The sequence below is a fragment of the Gossypium arboreum genome, chromosome 9 (assembly GCF_025698485.1).
Source record: "Gossypium arboreum isolate Shixiya-1 chromosome 9, ASM2569848v2, whole genome shotgun sequence".
In the NCBI taxonomy this organism is placed as follows: Eukaryota; Viridiplantae; Streptophyta; class Magnoliopsida; order Malvales; family Malvaceae; genus Gossypium; species Gossypium arboreum.
Genome location: NC_069078.1, coordinates 18,357,693 through 18,373,700, shown reverse-complemented (window position 1 = coordinate 18,373,700; position 16,008 = coordinate 18,357,693). Strand labels below are relative to the sequence as shown.

Below are 16,008 nucleotides of genomic sequence, written 5' to 3'. Positions count from 1 at the left end.
ACTATCACATTACCTCACCGTCTTGAAACACATCACAATTCATACAACAATACATTCTTGAAAGTCGAAAGTCTTTGCTCAATGTAGACTAGTCTAGTTCAGACGCCTTGTTACCAATATTCTCATCTATCCGAACTCGTCAACATGTAATAAACTTTTCAGCTTTCACAAGATGGAAACCTTATCATTCAGTAGTGACTTAAACTAATATTCAACTCTTTCTATTAAATATAGACTTCTCGTTCAAACTATTTACTCTTTGATCTCGTACAAAATGAAATTCTATTATCAAACTTGGGAAAATAATCGACATAATTGTCACATGAAATCTTTCAAATAAATAATTTACCATACCGACTAAAACTCGCTTTTATCACCTATGCCTTTCTTGATGTCAAATCCTTACGAAATTAGAAAAATCCCAATACTAAAATTACCACATTACCAAGATCAAATTAGAAGTATAGTCATATTTGACATGATTATCACGAGCAGAAGAACCCACTTCGAACATGAGTTGTAATTGACAAATTATGGAACAAAGATAACAAGAAAACCGAATAAAGAAATCCAAGATAGAGAAACCCAGAATAAAGAAATCCAGAATAAAGAGATCCAGGATAAAGAAACCCAAGATACGATACTATGCCGGAGAATCGAAAACCAAACTCATAGAGAAAATACGGAATACCCCGATAATTCTTCAAAGAAAGAAAGTCCAGAAGAAAACATCATTTAATCCCATGAAATCAAATATAACAAGATCAATATATCTTCCCATACATATATATTAGATGAAGCATCAAGTAGAAGAAAGCAGAATCATAATATCATACGTATTCTCTCATCAATTCTTATCGACGAAATGAAATAGAATACGATGAAATAGAGCAATATAAATTATAAACTAGTCGACTACCAATGCTTTCATCCAACACCGAATTAGAAGACATTCCCATATAACAAGAATTTCTTCGAAGATCAATAGCCATAGAAATATTTTTGAGAACAACACATAGAACATCTCAAAAGAGATCTAAATCTGTCCGGTCATAAACTGTCACACTCAGATAGTTCACATTTCAATTATCATTTCCCCAACTAGTTCGCGTCACAAATTTCATATTAAACCATTCACTAAAGAAGGCCAGTTCTGAATAAATTTCGATTTACACTTTTCTCGACCTTGCACTTGAGTAATTCGATTTACCAAGGAGAATTCCTTTTCTAACTAGGACAGTGCATAACTCCAATAATTTTTACGTCAATCCGATACTTTCTGGCTCTGACTTTACTTATCAGCTCATTTTCAATCTCGGATCATACTTATAATTATTCTATCACTAAACTCTTTGGGTTCTCAACTGAAAACTTATTCAATACAAATCTCATGAAATTCCATTATAAGTACCACTTTGGTAAGGGGGAGGGTTGTAGGACCTCTGACTCGACTTTCTTATACATACACATATGACACAACTTCCATCATCATAGTAACATCATCAAAATCATGTCATTTATTCATGTTGGCTTACACCAATTTTCCTATTGTCCCATTTAGACAATATACTTATGCATACATTCTATGTTTTCTAGACAGCTTTACTTATCCATTCAATTAATTAAATTAATTCATGCTCATGACATTATATAAGGCCAAACAAACATAGATATTTGCATCACAATCACAACTTTCATTTCGTGCATCATCATGTACATATCATTACAATCATATAATTCAGTCCAACAATTTAACATAGATAAGTTCATTTCATTATAATCCTTTACCTCATAAAATTATATACCATTAACATTCATCAACATTCGACATCCAATCAAGACAAGGACATTTTCATTCGTATCATAATATTATGACCTTTATTCATACCTCCACTACTTTCTATTTATTCCGTTCATCTTATCAAGTAAGCCACATACACTACATCGTATGAGCATTAAGCAAATATGGATATTTATCACAACATGAACTTTCATCTCACATATTATCACATATGTATCATAAACTTTTATTCATACTTTTCTGAACCGAGACTTATCATAATCATAATTTTACTCAAATATCTTCACATAACATTGAACATGGTCGGCACATTTCGGTTGGAGAGTACCCGCCTAAATAAGGCGATACTTATACGCGTCGGAAGACATCACACTATCACGGATCGATGGCATGTACAGCTAAACTTTTACACATGCTAGGTTAGTCCGAGAACCGACTAAACCTGTTCGATACCACTAAATGTAACACCCGCACCGAGACCGTTGTTTGAGTCAAACACGAGGTGTTAACGGACTTAATTCATTAATTAAACAGCTCATACAATTCATTTTAAAATTTCCAGACAAGCTGGCTAACTGCATCACGATCGCTTTAAAAATCATATCTCAAGTTACAAAACTCAAATCCAATTCCATAAATTTTTCCTGAAACTAGACTCATATATATATCTACTAATTGTTTTCTAGAATTTTGGTTGGGCCAATTAGTACAGTTTATTAGTTAAAGTCTCCCTGTTTCAGGGTTCAACTACTCTGACCTCTATGTATTACGAATCAGATATCTCCTGTACAGAGCTTCAATGACTATGACGTTTGTTTCTAATAAAACTAGACTCAATAATAAATCTTTACATATAAAGCGTGACTTCTAATTATCTTTGTAAAATTTATGGTGAATTTCCAAAGTCAGAACAGGGATCCAGAAATCGCTCTGGCCCTGTTTTACAAAAATTTAAACATCTCATAAAATATAGCTCATATACCTGTTTCGCTTATTCCATATGAAAATAGACTCATCAAGCTTCGATTCCATAACTTATTCATTATTTAATTCCATTTCTACTATTTTTAGTGATTTTTCAAACTCACGTCACTGCTGCTGTCTGAATCTATTTTATGGTAAATTTTACCTATTTCATGGTTTCCATGGATTAGCTAGCAATTTGACATACATAATACCAAATATGATCATGATTAGCCATTCCAATGGCTAATCATTACCAAGCATTTCTATCTCCATACCACTCAATAACCATATCATAAGACCATATATACAAAATGATTATAATGCTATACATGCCATACTCAAAATATACAAGCCATTATGTCAAGATGGTATACGGATAGTGTGAGCGTGCCTCCGACCGTTTCCGATTTCCGAGCTGGCTTGTCAACACTACAAGGAATGAAAAGGAGGGAGTAAGCATAAATGCTTAGTAAGCTCACATGCAAATAGCAAGTAACATAACCATATAAGCAAACATAAAACATCATTTGCATAATCATCACCAAGACATTCATATCACCTTTTCATTTATCATCTTACCATATTGTTGTTATATCGAGTTTTCAACCCGAGGGTTAAGTACATACCTGTTCAAATTATCCATTTCACAACACTTACCAATACGTCCCTTTCATCTTGAGTATTCCTCCATTTGAGTAGAACTTTACCCGTTGAACACATCGGAATATAATTCGGATACATGGAAAGTTTGCACATAAGTGCCACATATGTAGCCAAGCTACCATGTAACCCGCCCATAAGCGAACTCGGACTTAACTCAACGAGCTCGGGCGTTCGCATCCATAAGTGAACTCGGACTCAACTCAACGAGCTCGGATGCCTAGTTACATCTCTCGAACTCGGACTCAACTCAACGAGTTCGGACATTCGCATCCATAAGTGAACTCGGACTCAACTCAACGAGTTCGGATGCCCAAACATCCTAGTGACATGTCACTTGTATCCTAATCCTTTCCTAAGGTTCAACGGGACCTTTTTTCCCAATTATGCGTCTCAACCATCTCCTACGGAATGTCGATACGATACTGGTAATATTTCACATTTCATTTTCCAAGTATATCACATAATTTGACATATTATCAAACAATTGTCACAAGTATGATATTTCATAATAATTATCATATCATTTAAATAACATAAAAACATTTAAAATAATAACTATGTTACCAACATTTACATATGAACTTACCTCGTATGTAAAATGGCTATTTTACCATTTCGTCCACAACTTGGTATTTTCCCCATTTTAGCCCAATTTCAGTTTTCCTTGCTCTATCATTTAAAATATAGTCTAATTAGGACTCACATTATTCAAATTGACCCAAAATCATATTTTGGAAAAATTATAATTTTGCCCCTAAACTTTTGCATATTTACACTTTTGCCCCAAAGCTCGTAAATTAAAATTCAGCCTATTTTCTTATGTTTTATGACATGCTGATCATTTTTCCTTCTATGGCAACATCAAATTCTCACTCTAACATGTACTTATGACTATTAGGTATTTTTACCGATTAAGCCCTTTTGCTCGTTTTCACTTAAAACCGAGTAGCACAAGTTGTCTAACATAATTTAAAACCTCATATTCTATCATAAAACACCAAAATACACAAATTTCACCTATGGGTATTTTTCCAAATATAAACCCTAGGTTAAATTATTGCTAGCATAAGCTAAATCGAGCTAAGGGACTCCAAAAACGTAAAAATCATTAAAAACGAGGGTAGAACGGACTTACAATCGAGCTTGGAAGCTTGAAAAACCCTAGCCATGGTTTCTCCTTGCTATATTCGGCCATGGGGTTGAAGATGAGCAAAATTGGCTTTTAATTTTGTATTTTAATTCATTTTACCCTAAATGACCAAAATGCCCTTACTACTAAACTTTCCAAAATTCCATCCATGTCCAATTTTTGTCCATAGACTTAGAAATTGGTAAAATTACTCTTTAAGACCTCCTAATTAATATTTCAAAACAATTTCATACTAGAAACTTCTAGAATGCAAGTTTTGCAAATTATTCGATTTAGTCCCTAATTTCAATTTAAGCACTATGCATAAAATTTCTTCACGAAATTTTCACACAATCATGCAATCATATCATAGACCATAAAATAATCATAAAATAATTATTTATATCTCGAATTTTGTGGTCATGAAACCACTATTCCGACTAGGCCCAAAATTAGAATATTACATAACCCCTCAATCTCCTAACTTTCTTTCCCACCACACTCCTAAATTTCGGCTACACACATCCCACTCCCCTCAACACTCTCAACCGCCCATGAGCATTAGATTCCTACTGAAAAACAACCTCCTATACGGCACTGCAACAAAAATAAATACCCTATGTGAGTAACAGGATTCGGACTCAAGTCCCTTACCATTGGTGACACGCCACTACCCCTTGCACCAACAAGCTTTTTATGACATATCTTCCCCTTAATTAATTAAGAACCCATTAGCTAGCAGGAAAGATTTAATTTAGTAAAACCCAAAAATTTTGCTAAAGCCTAGGTTTGAACCCAAAACTTCTCCCACTTCCCAGGACCCCTCTAACCAATAACGCAAGCAAGCCATCATGCAACATAACATACAGTTTAATCACTAACAATTTGAGGCGTTACAACTCTACCTCCCTAAAAGAAAATTTCGGCCTCGAAATTTACCTGGTCAAAACATATGAGGATATTGTTGTCGCATCGCCTCCTCGGGTTCGCATGTGGCTTCCTCAAAACTATGATTACTTCAAAGCACTTTAACCAATGGAACAAACTTCCTCCTCAAAACCTTCACATCACGGTCCAAGATCTGGACCAGCTCTTCCTTGAAGGTGAAATCTAGCCTAACCTCAATCTCCTCAGTCGAAACGATGTCCGTAGGATCAGAACGATATTGCCTCAATATAGAGACATGGAACACATCATGAATCCTGTCTAACTCTAGAGGTAACTAAAGTTGATAGGCAACCGGTCCCACACATTTCAGTATACGGTAAGGCCCAATGAACCTAGGGCTTAACTTGCCCTTCCAACTAAACCTCAGTATCTTCTTCTAAGGTGAGACTTTGAGAAAAACTAAATCCCCCACAGAATAATCAATTTCCTTAAGCTTCAGATCCGCATATAACTTCTGCCTGTTAGACGCCACCTTCAGTTGATCTCAAATCAATCTAACTTTATCCTCCATATTAGAAATCAATTCATGAACTAGAATTTTCCACTCACCCAACTCAGTCCAACACGAAGGAGTACGACACCTACGACCATATATTGCCTCGTAAGGTGCCATCTGTAAAGGGGGGAGAAATGTAACATCCCAAAGTCAGAACAGTGGTTTCGAGACCACAAATCCGACATTGAAATATTTATTTTATGATTATATGAGGTCTAGAATATGAAATATGCAGGTGTTAAAGTTACATTAAGAAATTCTATGAGTAAGGTATCCAATTGGAAAATAAGAACCAAATTGAATAAAGTGCAAAACTTGGATTCTAGAAGCAATTTGCATGAAATTGCTTTAGATTATTAATTAGATGTCCTTAAAGAGAAATGTGCCCAATTTCTAAGTTTTAGGGCGAAAATGGGCATGTATGGATAAAATTTGAAAGAAAGGGCTTAAGGGTATTTTGGTCATTTGGCTAATTAATGAAATAAAATGAGAAAATAAGCCAAAAATCAGCCCATTCTCTCCATGTTGCTAATAAAAATTGGGGTTCTCCATAGCTAGGGTTTTCAAGCTTTCCAAGCTCAATAGTAAGTGCTCTCTAGCCCCGTTTTTAATGTTTTTCATATTTTTGAAATCCCGATAACTTACTCTCTCCATTTCTACCCATATTTTGAGTTAGGGTTCATGTATGTAAAGTGACCCATGTGTGACATGTTTATTCTTTGATGATTTATGGTGGAATATAAAATTGGATGTGTGTTAAACATATTTTCCTAGATGATTTTCATGAAAAACCCCTAAAAGGACTTTTTTGCAAAAGGTAAAAAAATTGGTAGAAATGTGAAATAATGGAAAATGTGGGCTGTTATAAGAGGGAAAAACTTTTAACTAGGCTTGGGTAATGTAGAAATTTCATGCATTTCATCATACGAGCTAAGGGACTAAATTGTAAATAATGTAAAAGGTTAGGGGCAAAATGGTCGTTTTGTCTGGGGATGAAATTTAGACTCGAAAAGAATATTGTGAGGTATTAATGATTCATTTTTATTGTTATAGACCTCGAGGAACAAATTTCGAAGGTCGATCGAGGAAAATGAAAAGTTTCAAAATAACCGAGACGCAAAACAGAAACGGATACCAGGTAAGTTCGAATAACTCTATAAGTAAACTATTAATATGCCTAATTACATGTGTTATGAATGCATGATATTTGGTTATAATGATGGCATGAAAATCCATGAAATATGTTAATAATAATGATATGATAATAAATGTCCCGGTTGAAGTGAAAAGGGAAATTCGATGGATAAACCATGGCTTACATGACTTGAGATCCTGTATGTGTTGCAAAAAAGGAATTTAGCCTAGACGGGTAATCTGTTGATCTCAAATATAGAAAGGATCAAGCCCAGACGGGTGTTCCTTGAGTGATCGAGCCTCCCGAAGAATATGTATGCATTGTGGATTTAGCTCGTACGGGTAATCCGATTAGGGTCTGAATTTAGCCTGGACTGGTAATTCAGATCTGAGCTCATTAAGGGTGTTTGTCGCTATAAGGGGTTTAGCATGGAATGGTAATCCCGACATCACCCTATGATTTTACATTGTGGGGGATTTAGCCTGGACTGGTAATCCCGTCGTATGATGTAAAGTTCGCGGGAGCATGTACTTAAGATGATCGTTCTTATGACTTAACGGTAAATGGATAATCCATCGAGATTTTCAAGAAACTCCACGGGATTAACATGAGATAGAAGAATGAAAATGTTGGATGATGAGCTCATCTAAGACAAATTACATGGTGTATTGTTATGGAACTAACTTGTCAATTGAGTGCATGCGATAGGGAAACTATTTCATGCTTGTTGGTTTTATTGCCTAATATGGATGTATGCTAATTAATCGGTAAGTTTACTTTCTAGTTATTCGGGCATACTAAGCATAAATGCTTACCTATCTCTTTTCCCTGTCTTACAGAGCTCGTGGACTCGCGAAGATTGGGAGATGGTTAGAGAATCAACACACTATTATCTTTTCTAGCTTTGGTATATAGATACTCTTATTTTGTTTAATTAGCCAATATGAAGGCTTATAAAAGTATACATATTCACTTGTACATGACCAGGAGAAATTGGCTCATTTTGGTGTTGGATATGGCCTACCAAATTGTGCATGTTATGTTCCAATCTTCTTGTGATGATTAAATATGATGTGTTATGATTAGTCATATATAATATGACCAAATCACATGGGGTGGTTAGGCCACAATTTGGCAATGAGTTAAGATAACGAGCCAAGCTTAATTAAGTTACAAGTCATGGAAATCCTTAATATAAAGGGGATAACCTAACATGTATGAAAGCCGATGAGATGAGGTTTACATGCAATGAGGCATATTAAGGTCATTTAAGAGTATAATTAGACTATGTTAAGTGTTATTGAAAACTATAAGTGGATATGAATATTAGAGGGTGACCAAAGGCTTGGATAATAGCCTAATAAGGTCTACACGGGTAGACACACGGGCGTGTGTTTAGGTTGTGTGTGACACACAGATAGCCACATAGGCATGTAGTCCGTCCATGTGTCCCCTGCACATAAAATTTTTTAAGTCAGAATGCATGGTAGTAAACACACGGGTAGAGGCACGACTGTTGGTTTAAACCGTGTGGAGGGCACGGCCTAGCACACGGGCGTGTTTCTTGGCCATGTGCCCTTAAATGCATGCTGATGTCATAAATAGAATGCTCAAGTTTTTGGACACGGGCGACCACAAGGGCATGTCAAGGCTGTGTGAAGGACACGGGCCAGAGACACGGGCATGTGCTTGGCCCTGTGAAAACCCCTATAGGTTCGATATGAGAAATAAATTCAATAAATTCCACACGGGTAGGGAACATGGGCGTGTCCCAAAGCACACGGGCGTGTGCATTGCCTCCACATGGGCATGTGAGGCTTAACATAGTAAATTTTCCAGGAACTTTCTCAAGTTCTCGGTTTGATTTTGGACCATTCTCAATGTATGTTTAAGGTCTCGTAGGCCTATAATAAGGACACTAAGATGTTGTCTGATTGGTTTTAAATTTGGAATAAAATTTTATAACTCGTATTTCCAAAAAATGTTTGAATACATGCCTAGTAACGCCTTGTACCTGGTCCTGGTCTCGGGTACGGGTAAGGGGTGGTACAAACCTTCTTCCCTAAGCCTTCCATTCAACCACATAGACCTTCCCACAAGCAAGCAAAATTAAAAATACCATAACATGACCATTAGCCCAAGTTCTTATATGCATGCTTGCTTACCACAAGAAATGATTATATAATTACCTAAAATGAGCTAGAATTACTTAAGTGCAATAAATTAACTCAACATAAGAGTATGATTTATAACTCTTTCCAAGAGTTATCACACCCCTAACCCTAAGTTATTGCTTGTCCTTGAGTAATGTAATGCGGCCTAATAACTAATGTATGTTCTAGTATACTTCACTACTTGTAATTGCATTGTCAAGTTGATCAAACATTGATAAATTTCTGTCCTCTGAGCACCCTTCACTTAAGGTGATGTGCAGTTTGTCCAATCGAAGCTCATTAAATTTAGAAATGCAAGAACTTTTCCCTAAAATCAGAATCTCCTGGTGTGCATTATGTGCATTTGATTGTATTTAATTAATTCTAAAAATCTAAAAAAAATTCCTGGCCTTTCCCACTTATTATTACTTTCAATTTTTAATAGTAGCTAATATTTCTCCCGGTTATAGTATTCCTGTTCACTTTTGGGAATTTATCTCATCACAAATGCCTTTCTACTTGGAAGTAAAGATGAAACAAACACCATACTCCCAAGCTACTTAGCATAGTCATGATTTGAAATTATTTTTCACTCATTTGTCCATCTACTTTTCTACTTAGAAGTGAAGATGGAGCAAACACCAAACTCCCAAGCTACTTAGTAGTCTTCTATAGTGGAGTGTCCCAGAATTTGTTTTAAAACACTCTTATTTGAAACTTTTTCTTTTCTACCCAAAAGTAAAGATGGAGCAAACACCAAAATCTTGGGTTACTTTAGGCTACAAACATTGGAGGCTAAATTACAACTTACTTAGCAATTTATGCTTATTTCATTTGCTACTTCTGTTTATTTCAGCTCAATAACTTTTTAAGAACAGTGAGTGTTAGTCTAAAAATTATTTCAAGATCAATAAGGATTGAATGAATACAATATAAGTCCCATCAATATGATTGAGAATCCTAACCTTAGGGTTCAATTCTATTTATTTCCTTTCTATATTCGCACAAAATTACAAACTATTTTCATCATTATACATCACTAAATTAGCTATCATGCAACCAACTTAACAATGCTATAACGAACAATTCAGTATTTTTACCCAAAATGCATGAAATGCAAATGCTATGGAAATTCAATATATTTACTCAATAAAATGCATGCTGCATCCCCAAACTTAAAGGATGTAGTTTCCTCAATGCATGAAAATAAAAATAACAAAATGTATTAAAAACTATTTCAATAACAAAGGATGAAAAGGACTCCCCTATTCATATGCTTAACTGGTGATGTTTGTGGTATTTTACTGCTTGCGAGTCAACTTCCTTGAAATGCACTTATATCTTTGCTTTCATTTGAGTGGTTAAAATGGTGGATCCTCCTCTTCCTTGTCTGTCTCAGTAATCTCATTAATGAGGCGGTCTCTTTCTTGATCATACGTAGACAAGTTTTCTATTGGTTCAGGTTGAACAACTTCCTTGCCTTTCTCATTTACTTCGAAGTAAGGGCGGTTTCCTTTTGTGCTTCTTCTTTAATCTTGATGGTCAAGGATTTTATTTTCTCTGGCTCTTCTTCACTTGCTTGTCCTTTTGCAACTTTGTCTTCCCTAGTTGCAAACTCTTCCTTTTTGGATGAAACTTCAACTAGCTCTCGTTTAGCACAACAAACTTCAAAAAGTGGTAACAATTCTTTAGGGAAGGTAGGGAAATCTAGTATTGGTCTGGTGAAGTTCTATTATAAAGTTGTTTTTAGCATAATTTCAGAGTCCTCACAAAGGACCAATATAATGTCTGCAATTATTGTGTATTTTCCATCGATTCAACAATCTGAAAATTGTTGAACTTCAAACAAGGACATGTGTTGTTCTAGCTACTCTAATGAGCGCAACACACGCTTCTCAAAAGGGCTCTACAAAATGAAGGCTTCTACTTTGGCAAACTGCTTGGTAGCGGAAGTAGGTGCACTACTTTGCTGATATGGCCTTGGTGTTTTTCCACCTTCGAATTTGGATAAAATAAATCGAGACACCCACCCTTGTTAGGAGTAACATCTTCATTAGGATGTAAGGGCACTTGAGCCTTCCTACAAAGAGATGTGATGAGAAAGAAAATTCAAGCTTCCTGCATTCTTATCTGCGCATTGGTGCACTTCATGAAAAATCACTCTTCCAAGATTGATTTTTCTACCCATGATTACCGAGTGTAATAACAACATTCATTCTTTGGACACTATAGTGTTATGAGTAGATGACATTATCTGACTCTTCAAAAAATGGTACTAGACATTCCTGATGGGCTTCAAATTAGTTCTTTCAATCGTATAACTTCTTGAATTGAAACAATCCACCTAGTCCCTTCGACACATAAATCCTTCACCACCTGGTTTGGACCTTCTGCAATGATGCTTTCGACGAATGAGGTGTGCTCATCCTGAATAGCAACCAACTTAAGTTGGGCATTGATGCTGTCTTCATCCAAGGGAACTGATTTTCCTATGACATAGATGAGACTGACTCATCGTAACCTATATGAGGCTCATCCTTAAATAGAAATCCTTAAGTAGAAATAATTATTTTATGATCATTATGAGGTCTAAGAAATGATTGCATGCTTGTGTGAAAATTTCATGAAGAAATTTTGTGAATAAGTGTCCAAATTAACTTTTAGGGCTAAATTGCAAAAGCTGGAAAATGTGAGTTATAGAAGCTTTAAGCATGAAATTTATATGGATTATTAATTAGAGGTCCTTAAATAGAAATTTGCCCAATTTCTATTTTTATGGACAAAAATAGACATAGTTAGGAAAATTTGAAAGAAAGACATTAAAGGGCATTTTGGTCATTTGGTTAATATGAAGCAAAGTTTGCTCATCTTCTTCAAGGGTGTGCTGAAAATTAGAAGAGCCATAGTTAGGGTTTTTCTTCAACTTTCAAGATCGATTGTAAGTACACCCTATCCCCGTTTTTAATGTTCTCTATGTTTTTCATATCCTTTGTAACATCCCGATTTTGGGCCTAGTTAGAATAGTGGTTTCGGGACCACAAATTCGATGAGGAAAATTTATTTTTATTATAGTTTATGGTCTAAAATTTTACGGAATGATTTCGTGAAAATTTCGTTCGACAATTTTAACGTTTGGACACTCAATTTACTCAAACAGACTAATCGTAAAAAGTGCAAAAGTTGAGTTCTACAAGCTAGAGGTGTCTAATTGTTATGAAATTTTAAATTAGAGGTTCTTCTATGTTAACTAGACCACTGGTGGATAAGAATGGACATGGTTAGGCATGTTTCCAAAGTTTTTCATTAAGGGCATTTTGGTCATTTAGTTATTAAAATGAATTAAAAATAAAATTAAAAGCCAATTTTTTTCCATCTTCAACCTGTTGGCCGAAACTTGCATGAAGAAACCATGGCTAGGGTTTTTCAAGCTTCCAAGCTCGATTGTAAGTCCGTTCTAGCACCGTTTTTAATGATTTTTACGTTTTTGCAATCCCCGTAACAAGATCTATATATTTCTACCATTAATTTGAGCTAGGGTTCATGTTTAAAAATTGACCCATGTGTGACATGCATGAATTTTGATGTATAATGGTAGAAAATGAGTGTTGGGTGTTAAATAAACGACTTTTACTAAGCGATTTTTGATGAAAACATCCGAAAGGATGATTTTGTAAAAGTTGTAAAAATGGAATAAAAGTGTGTTTTGATGAGAATTACGGTTAGTCATAGTTATGAAAATGGTTCGGCTAGGCTTAAAGAGTGAGAAAATTGAATAAAAATTATTTTACGAGCCTAGGGCCAAAAGTGTAATTTTGACAAAGTTTAGGGGAAAAAATGTAATTTTTCCAAAATATGATTTTTGGATCACATTAAATAATGTGACTAATAATTAGACTAAATATGATATTATAGCTCTAGGAAAACGAGTATTGGGCCTAGATCGAGTGAAAAATGGAAAATCATCGGTTAGGTTCCTTTTTGCTATTTTGGTGCTGGGGTAAGTTCGTGTGTCAATAATATTCCAATGCTATATTTGAATTGAAAATTTTATATTATTATTGCACGAATGGCATGATTTAATATATTGAAAAGTGATGAAATAATGGTATATAAAATTTGAGAGAACAATGATATATGACTAGTAGCACATGAAATGTTTGATGGTTTAATCATTGATGGCTTACTATATAATAGCTAAATATATTGAGAATTTGATATAACATGATGTTTTATTAAGTTGGATAATTTGTGAAAGAGTGAAAAGGAAGGTAAGTCCATTTGCAAGTAAATACGATGTGTGAGGTATGTTAATTGCTTAAAAGACGATTATATGATAAATGTTTGCTCTTGATAAGAATATGATTTGAGTGCTCAATGTATGGAAATTTATGAAACATTGACATGATTGATAATAAGAGGAGGAAAAATCTCGGTTGAATGAAATAGGATATTCGATGGATTCTTGAAAAGGAATTGATGGTAAAAAGGATCTAGCCTAGATGGGTGATCCAGTTCTTATATAGCCCTCCCGAAGAATATGTGTAAACAGATTTAGCCCAGATGGGTAATTCGATTAGGATTTGAATTTAGCCTAGACTGGTAATTCAGATCCGAGCTCATTAGAGTATATGTCATTGTAGGGGATTTTCCGTGGATTGGTAATCCTGACGATACTCTATGAGTTTATATTACGGAGGATTTAGCCTGGACTGGTAATCCTACTGTAAGAAAGGAGGTTCACAGGAGTGTGCTTTTTAGAAAGGGAACATACGAATTGACGGACATGAACTTGTAAAGTGATCTAGCCTCCCGAAGAATATGTGTGCTGAAATGGATTTAGCCCGGATGGGTAATCTGATTAGGATCTGAATTTAGCCTGGACTGGTAATTTAGATCCGTGCTCATTAGAGTATATGTCGTTGTAGGGGATTTAACTTGGATTGGTAATCCCGATGATACTCTATGAGTTTATATTACGGGGGATTTAGCCTGGACTGGTAATCCCGCTGTAAGAAAGGTGGTTCATGGGAGTCTGCTTTTTAGAAAGGGAAAATATGAATTGATGGACATGAACTTGTAAAGTGATCTAGCCTCTCGAAGAATATGTGTGCTAAAATGGATTTAGCTCGGATAGATAATCCGATTAGGATATGAATTTAGCTTGGACTGGTAATTCAGATCCGAGCTCATTAGAGTATATGTTGTTGCAAGGGATTAGCCTGGACTGGTAATTCTGACGATACTCTATGAGTTTATATTACGAGGGATTTAGCCTGGACTGGTAATCCCACTGTAAGAGCAAGGTTCGCGGGAATACATACTTGAAATGATCACTTGTATGAGTTGACTATGAATGGGATATCCATCGAGATTCTGAGAAATTCAACGAGAATAATAAGAGAAATGAAATAAAAGGGTTCTTGCCATGATAAACTCATTTATGTTATATGATACTATTATGATTCATATGAATTGTCATGTTCGGATGAGTGTTGTGCTAAGTGATAGCACAGATAAGTATTCAAAACCCATGGACTTGTGATAAGAATGAAAATGAATGAGTGATACTTGTGAGAGTAATTTCATGAAAATCTTGTAATGGTATATCCTTATATTGTACTAAAACAGTTTGGATAGCTGCAGTAGTCCTAAAATCCACCAAAAATTGTGGAAATCAAAATAGAGACTGAATAAGATATTGAATTAAAGCTTATTAAGTCTAGTTTTACATAGAGGAAACGATGTAAGTAAAAGAATTTCATATTATGAGATATTTGAAATTTTATGAGACAGGGTTAGAGTGATTACGGGCTCCCCTATATTAACTTTTGAAAATCATTAAAAATTGTATGAAAATAATCATTGTTATAAATTACATGTTTAAAAGCCTTAATGAGTCTGTTTTTAAGGGAAATAGATGGGAGCATCTTCCGAGTCCCGTACTATGAGATAAATAAATTTTAGTAAAGAAAGGTCAAAGCTGTCAAACGGCGAAATAGGGGAGACTTTGAATAATAAAATGTACTTATTGGCTGGACCAAAAATTCTGAAAATTTTATGATAAGAAGATATGTGAGCCTAGTTTCTTGGAAGATTAGCAGTTTTCAATTTAGAGTCTCGTAGCTCTGTATATAAATAATTTAGTGACCGTGACATGAGAAAACAACTTATCTGGACTTTGAATAAATAGAGAGGAATTGAAAAATAGCATGTTAATACATTGCTTATTATTTTTCATGCGAGCCTACTAAGCGTAAAGCTTACTCCCTCCTTTCCATTTCTTTTAGTGTTGTTAGGTCCGCTCGGGGTTGGAGATTGTCGGAGGCAGCATCACACTATCAAGCCAAAACCTTTGGAACATTGTTACATATGTTAGAATTATCAAGTGAGTGACATGTATAAGGACCTAGTTCTATGACATGTGTTATTATGATTTGGTCAAATGTATTGGCCCATTTTGAGCTATTGTATATGGCCATGAGATATGGCTCATACTGATTATGGCTTGTAAGTCTAGCTAGTCATGTTATGATTTATTGCTTATGATGTGAAGATATGGTTATGTTTGTTTGTCATACATGGTTGGCAATATGTCATGTGTGTTGAATGCATGCTTTATGACCATGAATTAAATGTGTAATATGGAGATAAAATAACAATGCTTTGAACATGGAAGTTTGATGATAAGTTGAAATAAATTGGCACAAAGATAACTAT

General features: G+C 35.0%; 1 long non-coding RNA gene across 1 annotated transcript; it reads right to left on the bottom strand.

Annotated features, from left to right (window-relative positions):
• Positions 1-3,027: 3,027 nt before the first annotated feature.
• Positions 3,028-4,637, bottom strand: LOC128280687 (uncharacterized). Its single transcript, XR_008270791.1, has 2 exons — positions 4,566-4,637; positions 3,028-3,196 (listed from the first exon to the last, which is right to left on the bottom strand). It is a non-coding gene; the product is annotated as an uncharacterized LOC128280687 (long non-coding RNA).
• Positions 4,638-16,008: the final 11,371 nt, after the last annotated feature.